At 41.8% G+C, this 9,901-nt stretch overlaps 1 long non-coding RNA gene across 1 annotated transcript in view; it reads left to right on the forward strand.

Annotated features, from left to right (window-relative positions):
- LOC140191827 (uncharacterized) overlaps window positions 1-9,901 on the forward strand; it is a 41,633-nt gene that overhangs the window by 29,321 nt on the left and 2,411 nt on the right. The window lies entirely within an intron of this gene.

Here is a 9,901-nt window from a genome sequence, read left to right on the forward strand (position 1 = left end):
TCTCAGTGTACCTGGTGAGGAAACAGCCTGTACGTTTATTCATTGTCCCTGCTTTACTGGAGAACATTCAGTCTATTCTTTACTAGTTCAGTAATAATTTATTTTGGACAGCATCTAAAGGTTTCTGTAATATTGTACATAAGAGATATACAGCAGGTCAGCCAGCTAAAACCCCATACATCCAAAACACATGCTGAGTCTTTCTATTTAGAAGTCACTTTAAATTGCTTTGTTTAGTTTATCAAAATCAGCCCCTACAAATATTCTCACTCAGACTTCAATTCAAATATTGTTCCAGGTTTCAGAACACAACTGATACATAATCATCCGCAATAAGCTTCTTCAATCACTAAGACCATGAGATGTAGAAGCAGAGTAAGACCATTGAGTCTGCTCTATCATTTCATCATGGCTGATTCAATTTTCCTCTCAGCCCCAATCTCCTGCCTTCTCCCTGTATCCCTTCATGCCCTGACCAATCAAGAATCTATCATCCTCGGCCTTAAATATACATAAAGATTTGGCACAGCTGCCAGTGGCAAAGAATTCCACATATTCACCACTCTCTGGCTAAAGAAATTCTTCCTCATCTCCATTCTAAAAGAACACCCTTCTATTCTGAGGCTGTGTCCTCTGGTCTTGGAACCTCCCACCACAGGAAACGTCCTCTCCACATCCACTCTATCAAGGCCTTTCACTACTCGATAGGTTTCAATGAGGTCACCCATCATTCTTCTGAATTCTAGTGAATGCAGGCCCAGAACCATCAAACGCCCTTCATATGACAAGCTGTTCAAACCTGGAATCATTTTCGTGAATCTCCTTTGAACCCACTCCAGTTTCAGCATATCCTTTCTAAGATAAGGGCCCAAACTTTGGTTTCTGTTATACAGTACTTCAGTTTATTTCTTATTTATTTACCTGAGTGTTTTCAGAGTAAAGCTAAAATAACTTGACATATTTGAATATCTTATTCATAATTGCATATTTCCATCTATTTTATATCATTAGGGCGTGTGTGTGTCTGTGTGTGAGATAGGATAGAGGGATCAGGTGCCAATTAGCCAAACAAAATGTGCGTACAAGACATGGCCTTAAAAAGAGGTGTTGCTGGGTGCTTGCTCTGCAGAACCTACTCTCTCCTAGGCATTACAGTGGCTGCAAATGGAAGAGCCATCAGGACTGTCACAGAGGCTGCTGAGCATGTCTCCAGATGGCTATGGATCAAGAGGTGTGACCCGTGGACCAGTGCTGCTGGGACACAAGCCAGAGCCTAGTCAACCCTGGCTGGTCGCCTGGGTGAGGGTGACTGATGTTGAAAGACCTGAAACACCCAATGACCCCGGGTTTCTTCAATGATGAATTGTCCCAGCCTGTCCTAGGATGCACCCCAGCATCATGAAACATTCAGCTTTACAGTGTGCATGGACACTTAATTAGCTCTAATATGGCATTTAATATGGCCTGCTTTTGTTGGATGACCTACTGGAGAGGCTATTGGCTCAAGTGTAATCAATAGTAACAGGAAGGATACAGAGTACACTGATTACAGCAACAGTCAATGCATACTGCCCATCAGTGATCCTTAACCTTACACAGCTAAATATTCTTCAGCAACTCTTCCCATCAGGCTGACCTCCCATGCCTGTTTGGTCTAGACAGTCCCAACCAACCTATATAAACTCCATTGCAATCCTTCCCTGATGTTTTCCGGCTCAGCTTTAGCCCTGGAGACTCTTTTGCGCCATAACTTGTGGTCAGCGTGAGCTTCCATATTGGTTGCTGATACGAGATTTCATCTTTAACTCCCACGGCTCTTCCATCCAGAACTTACAGTCTGGATCCAGCTGCATTGGCCTAGATAAAGTTTTCTGCAAAAGGAAGTCCATTATGTGTGGGACCTGAACAAGTCCAAGGGAAATCTTGAACTATCTGCCAAACCATGCTGCTGGCTCAGCTGGATGAGTCAAACCTGCCAAAGTGGTGTAAGTATTCAAATTTATATTAAAAAAAAGCAATCAAACATCGAAGTATATAAATACACGCAAAATTAAACACAAATCTAAATTAACTTTGCTGATCTTAGTCCTTCGAGCCATTCCCAAAGAAAACACTGTTTCTGAGCCAGGTCTAACTTGATTGTTTACGTGGAATGGAAACTGCGCTGCGGCAGACAGGGCAGCTCTACGACAGGTAGTTAAAACTACCCGGTGCATCAACGGGACTGGCTACTCACCATCACGGAGATATATACAGAAAGGTGCTGGAATAATACCATATGTATCATGAAGGATCCCAGCCACCCTGTTTACGGACTGTTTCTCGAAATCACATCAGGGAAGAGGCTACACAGCATCTAGGCCAGGACCACTGAACTCAAAGCCAGTTACTTCCCTCAAGCCATCGGGCTGATCAGCAACTCCATCCACTAATCCACTCCACCATCCCACCAGCACTACCTCCCGCTTTCTATACCATACATACAATTAGTCTGTGCATATAAGCTAATCTTATGTATAAATGGCCATAGACAACAGTTACTTGTACATTGCGTTTCATAGGAATGCTTTTATATTTATATTTAATGTGTTTCTATGCTTTTTTTATACTGCATCAGATCCGGAGTAGCAATCTTTTTATTCTCCTAGACACTCGTGTACTGAAGAGTGACAATAAACTATCTTGAACCAGGACAATAGCCATAAACAACTGGCCGCAACTTTGGAATTTCTACATGTACACACACATAAAATGAGAGAACACCAGAGGTTTCTCCACCAAATGAAGCCTGTGACAATTATAATGTATCTCACACAGAGTCCTGCTTGTGACGTTGAATCCACTGCGGTGGCAGTGGTTTGAGACAGAACAAAGATGGCAGAGCTCCATGGATTCGGAGGATCCAGCTGAGTGGAGGGAGCACCAGTCCCTACACTAACTGCTTTAAACATCATTCTCAGCAGAGTCGGCAAAATAAACTCTTGTTTGTAAAGATAACTTAGTACTTAGATCTTGCTGTCTGGATCTCTTTTAATGCCTTGTAGTGAGTCTCTCCTGTGTAATAAATTCATAACCTGTCACTGAAAAAAAACTTTGCAACCCTCTAAGCTGCCTCCACCTTCACCCTCCCCTCATCCCATCTGGCTCAATCTACCTTTTGTTTTCTTTGCCTGCCACTTGGCTCTGTCTCCCAATTTCACCCTTCCTCCTCACCCACTTGGCTCCACCTGCCCACTATCCTTCACCACCTCCTTTGTCCACCTATCACCCTGTCTCACCATGTGCCCTCTCCTCTCTGGACTAGTTATCTTCCCTCTGCACTCTCAGAACTGAAACAGTATCTAGAACCGGAACCTTGTCAATCCTTTTGCTCCATAGAAGCTGAGTTCATTCAGATTGTTTGTAGCTCCTGATTCCACCATCTTTAGCCACTTGTGTCCCCACAGAACAAAAACTATTGAGCACGCTATGTCACTGTTTTATTTAAATAACACAGACCCATCTTATTTAAAAGATGGTCACCTTGCTTATCACACCACTCGGTTTACCTAAAAGGATTATTGACAAGTATTTTTTTTTAACTGGCCTTTGGAAAGTTGTCGACCTTGAGGAGGATTGACTGTAAAAGTTGCTCTAAGCTTGTAAGCAGCAGATGGCTATGTTGGCTGATTGACAGGCAATGTCACAGGCACTGACTGAGTGGCAGGAATGCTGTTTGTTATCTTGAGAGGTGATGACAGATTCATGCTCCCTGCTACCAATAACCTGCCCTGAGGGGTTAAAGGTATCAACAGTCTTGGTTATCTGCTGGGTGGATTGCTGGGCCACTCTGGCAGCCAACAAAAACCCCTTTGAGATTCAATATCCAGAGCTATACGTGATGAGAGTATTGTAGCTGTTCTTGGCAGCAAATTGAACTTGCAAAATGATTGTCTCAGCTTCCGCTGCACAACACTGATACTGGGATCTTCCTGTGCAGCAGAGACATCAAATATCAGATGCTGCGGTCCTCTTGAGCCTGCAGGTGTGCTATAATGGAGTTACTGATGCCTCCCATGCGAGAAAGTACGTGCTGCAGATTCTGAACAAAACTGTATACATTTAAGATATGACTCTGTTGCACATTTCCATACTTGACACAAGGGAGGGAGGCATTGAGCACTGCTTAGGCAGGTGTACACCTGGTGATACCTGAAGATCTCATTGAGACCTATCAAATATTGAATAGACTAGACGGAGTGGACGTGAAGAGGATATTTCCTATAATGGAGAAGTCAAGGACAAGAGGGCACAGCCTCGGAGAACAATGATGTCCCTTCAGAAAAGAGATGAGGGGGAATTTCTTTAGCTAGAGGATAGTCAATCCATGGAATTCTTTGCCAGAGACAGCTGTGTATATTTAAAGTGGAGGTTGATAGGTTGTTTATTAGTAACAGTGTCAACGGTTGTGGGGAAAAGACAGGAAAATGGGGTTGAGAGAGATAATAAATCAGCCATGATGGAATAGTGAACAGATTTATTGGGCTGAATGGCCTAATTCTGCTCCTATGTCTTATAGTCTCATGGTCTAACACTGAGCATGCACACCAGATCTTGACTCCCAGGACTGGCTAGCACAGCTGTCCGTCTCACTGCTTTCACAATCTTAACTAGTTTAGCCAGAGGGTTCCTTGAGAGATTGCAGGCCACATCCAATTCACTACCTTCACCAAGTTCTCCAGTCCCTCACCGAACCACCAGCTGCAGCTTCTCTCTCAACTTCGACCTCTCTTTGGTGCCTCTCAAGTCAGTTGGAGTTCTTCAGTATCTGCCAGCACTTGTGGTTGCTGGAGGGCTTGCCTTTCACAGAAGGGGCTGGTTTTAAATGGTACTGGCCACTCACAATTTTGGCCTGTTACTGAGGCACGCAGCCAAGTGGTTAGCAGCAACTGCATGCTGACATCATTAAAGCAGGCAGGCAGCACAAAGATGTAAGCAACGGAAGTAACCGGCATGAGTAAATTATGTGTCCTGAGCGCTACATCTGTTTCCAGCGACTATTAAATTGAACCCTTCAGACCTGCGAAGGATTCTGTGTGGGCGGGTAGTTTCTAAGTCTCCGGGGTTTCTGAGAAAGGGGTGAATGTGTTTTCATTCCAATAATATGACCCTGTGTTAACTGCCAAACAGGATGTGGAAGATTATGTCTGCAAAAGAAAATATATAATAAGGTCAAAACCAGAGTAGGTGGAAGAGCTATTAATTATATGAGTTAAGTCCTTTATTTTAACATCTGTCTTTCTACACCAATTAAAACAAATTACTTTTCTGCAGTGTATGCAACTAAAATAAATAAAGCTCTCCTCGTGTATGCAAATTTCCCTTTAGCCAGCTTTGAAAGAAGGAAATACTCCTCCTGAAATTGTGAACAATCAGCTGCTGATCCACTGGGGAGAGCTGCAGGTATTCCTCAGTATATGAGCATTTTTCACTATAATGTCATTGAATCTTTTGGATAAATTTTCTTCATTTCTGAAGCTCTCCACATTTTGGTGGAAAGCATTTCGTTCTGCACGAAGTATATTGCATTTCTTTTCCCACAGTGTTTTGTGCTTGTCAGTGTCATTGAGGTTAGAGACGGCCACTTGTTATTGGGATTCTGTGCAAGACGACTTCAAAATTCCCCAGCTGTTCTCCGCGAAGAAATCATAGCAATCAATGGGCATGAAAACTAAGCTGGACATAGCTAACACTTGTGAAACAGATGGAGGTTTGTTAGACATCAATACTCAAAGATCTGAATAGTCCTTAATAATGCGGATGAAAAATAAAAGTTCATTATCAAAGTGTTACCCCAATAAATACATCTTACAAAGGACAGAAATGCAGGAAATGGATATAGTTAAGGGTTTAGTTAGATCAGAATTAATAGCATTTGCCTAAGTTTGATGATAATCCAGGAAAAATCGAGATAGTGACGGCAAGTTGAGAGAGAACATGAAAGGGATGATGGGCCTTCTGTTATGTTCAAGGCCAGTCGTGGACGGCTGGTAGCCTTCATAAAACATGTACATCATTTCCCTGAGTTTGATGATCCAGGAAAAATTGAGGTGGTGATGGCAAATAATGAGAGAACATGAGAGGGACGGTGAGCTTTCTGATATGTTCTGGGTCAGTCTTGTCCGGCTGGTAGCCTTCTTAAAATATGTAATGCCATATGATATTCATCCTGCTGGAAAGGGAAGCTGGTGCATATACTGTGATGGTAGAAAATTATCCCCAGCAGCTGAGTGTATTCTCAAAGAAAGTGAATATTCTCCTATAAAATTTCTAAATGTCGATGAGACTGTATTCCTTTGGAAGAGCATACTCTCCTGCACACTCATCTTGATGGATGAGAAAACTGCTGCAGGTCATCCAACTGTCCTCCTTGGAGGAAATGCCAAAGGTCTTGATCTAACACTCAGAGAGTTCAAAGGCTCTAAAAAAACATTGAAAGGCTATCCTGTCATTGGTAGGCAAAAATGTCCAGTGGCAACACTATCCTTCTATGATTAGAACATTTTGTTCTTCTCCCCTCCATCACACAATATAAATAGTACAGTGGAGTGACCTGTTATAAGCAAGCGTCTGTTGTCAAGATCCTTAATAATCTTGATAATAGATCTTTACTCATCATTGACATTGCACCTGGATATAGTAGTGTTTTGACTCCCTAATATTTCATTGTTACAACCATGAACCAAAGTGCTATCACTACATTAGAGACTTATAACTTTAGCACATAATGAGGCCTGTCATTGCATTGTATCATCCCAAAAGACACTGATGTAGTCTATGGCAACACTGAGATAACCATAGTCAATGCCCGTGCCTTTTGCGATGCCGTAGGATGCTATGTAGAGCTGAGGAACAGAGAGACCTAGGTGAACAAGAATCTCTGAAGGTAGTTGAAGTATAGGATGTAAGAGCTGGGAAATTATGCTGCAACTGTATAAGATTTTATGTAGTTAGGCCACAGCAAGGATATTTCATGCATCCCTTGTGTCTCTAGAAGCTTCCTGAAGCCTCATTCATCAACCATCCAGTCACAATTCAGAGGGAGAACCCTCATCATAGACTGTCTGAAACTGAGATTATCCACCACCATAATGAACCAAGCATGGATGACAACTCTGCCTCTCACCTCGGCCTCCATAACTTCAACATGCCACCACTTTCAAAAGCACAAGAAGATACAATAACACCAGTTGTGATTCTGCTCTGCCATTCTGTAAGGTCCTGGCAGATCTATTTGCAATCTCAATTTGGCACTCCTGACTATCCACGATTTCTTTTCACCTCCATGCCTTAGGTAGACTCTGTTTCTATTGTCCTTTAAGGAATAGAGTTTCAAAGACACACAACTCATTTTTTTTAACTGGGCAAGTCCTTAAGGGGCCAGGTGCTGGATTAGTATTAATAGGTACATGATGACAGGCACAAAGTGTCTGAAGGTCTTGTGTCTGTGCTGTCTGACTCAATGACTCTACTTCAGTGAATGGTGTGTAATAAAATTAATGGCCAAGGTTTGTGCCTGACATCCATGAATTTATGAACATGAGAAATATCCAAGGAGATATTGTCAAATTGCCAAATAAGGCTGGGTTCAATGAAGTTGAGTTACTGAAATCCCATGGCACAACGCTCGCAAGAGTGTCTCGGTAAGAGCCCGAACAACAGAGGTCACAAGAAGAATGAGAAGCCACTGATAAGGAACCTTTACTGTGAAATTGCTTTTAGATCTGTTTTTTCTACACCAACGAAACAATTGCTTTCTTCAGAGATGGCATTCTAAATATGGAATACAGCATTAAACAGTTGAATGACAGAAAATGCTTCCACTGTGAGGAGCTCTATGAAATGAAAAAAAAACATTTCCAGGTTTCCATCAATAGCTTCTGGAAACAACAACTTGGCAGGTCAAGTGGCATCTGTGGGAGGAAAGGGGTTGTTGACATTTAAGGTCCAGATCCTACATCAAGCCTCCTCAAGTTCATTTCCTTCCACAAATGCTGCTTGACCTGCTGAATTCCTCTGTCAGATTGCTTATTGCTTCGGAATACAGCATCTCTGGTTTCTTTAGTAGCTTCCTGAGGCTTCATTCGTCAACTCTCCGGGCACAGTCAATGGGTGAACCCACACCCTCAGTGTCACAGACTTCACTAAGCTCAAGTTAACCACCACCATGACGAAACGAACATGGGTGACAATCCCACCTCTCTCCTCAGCCACCACCACTTCAACATTTCACAGGCACAAGCAGATACAAAAACACCAACTGTGAGCAAGAGCCTGCTAACCTTTCCATAAGATCACGGCAGATCTGGGTGTAAACTCAATTCTGCACTCCTGCCTATCCACAATTGCTTTTCACTCCCTTGCCTATCAAGAAAGGGCCTTAGGTAGACTCTATTTCCATTGTTCTTTAAGGAATAGGATTCCTTAAATTCGTCGGAGCTGGGGGAGGTAGTGGGTATAAGCTCCCACTATGATTAAATGCTCCCAGTGGTATGAGTAAGTCCATCTCCAGGCCTCAATGTGAGACTTATCTACTAAGCCTGGTTGAACCATTTCTACTGACAGGAGAGGGGAAACGGTGGGATAGTGGTGAAGATGGGGCTCATCAGCTGTAGTTGGCAGTTCATTTAGGAGAAGGAAGATGCTGAACTCAAACCTCTGCTGCCTTGCAGCTATCCCCACTCATGGGGAAGGGTTTGAGAGTAAATCTTGACAAAACATCCTGAATCCCTAAGGCAACCCTATGTTGATTTCAATGCTAACTGGCAACTCCTGTGACATTGCTGGTGCCAAAATGTATCTGTCCCTGCCATTCAATTGGATTCATCAACTGTGTGGAGAGGGAGAGCTTGTTGCAAGGGCAACAGCTTGCTCTCCATATCATATTGCCCTGACTTACATATTGATTGATGGCACAACTAGGAAGCAACATCCATGGTCAACCCAAACAACAGAGGGCCTCCAAGATTTCCAAAGACTCCCATCTCAATTTTTTCTTAAACGGGGAAGCCTTTAATATTAAACAATGACCCTTGTTGATCCTCCTTTAAGCAAAGCACACTCTTCACATCCACTCTGTTAAGACCTCTCAGGATTTTGTATGTTGCTAGATGAAAGGGTGCATTATATACAACTCCATAGTCTTAAATTAGAATTGTCAATAGAATTATATTTTATTTTTTTCAATTTTTTTGCATATTTTTAAATGGTTAGATTTTTTAGATGGAAATTCTTGCATTCTGGAACACAACCAAAACAGTTACATTCAAACCAATGGGCACCACATTCTCAGTTTACAAATCTTTACAGAAGAAAATGATTTCTAGGAGGTCAACCCCTTCATGAATTGAGGAAACCCTGCAAATGCAGTTGGAAGAAACTCGTATGGAATATGTATCGACTGGCTTGGGATTTTGTGTCACTATGTAAAACATGAACAGTATTATTTTAAATAAATTGCCAACATGATGAGAATAACAAAGAATTTGAAAATCACTCTTCCTATCATTTCAAAATTTGCAAATTCTAGGGGTAGGTAAAAAAATTCCATGGTAGTAATTGGTAGTGTAACATAAAATCTCTTTGTGCTAAAATTAGAATGCCAGTAACTTCTCCACAAAGCATCCTCAAGATAAATGAAGCTTTAATGAATATTTAAAATTAAATCAACATGAAAGTTTATATCTTGTCTTTGTAGTATTTCCAAGTGTTAACTGTTTTCATGCATTCAACTTAAATCAATAGATGAGTGATCTACTGTAAAAGATTTCAGTCATACCTCCCCAAATTAATCTTTTTCTTTTTCAATCTTTTTATTAGTATTGTAATGATAAAGATTAACATAACATAGTAATCATACAAA

Source organism: Mobula birostris, chromosome 2 (assembly GCF_030028105.1).
Source record: "Mobula birostris isolate sMobBir1 chromosome 2, sMobBir1.hap1, whole genome shotgun sequence".
Lineage (NCBI taxonomy): Eukaryota > Metazoa > Chordata > Chondrichthyes > Myliobatiformes > Myliobatidae > Mobula > Mobula birostris.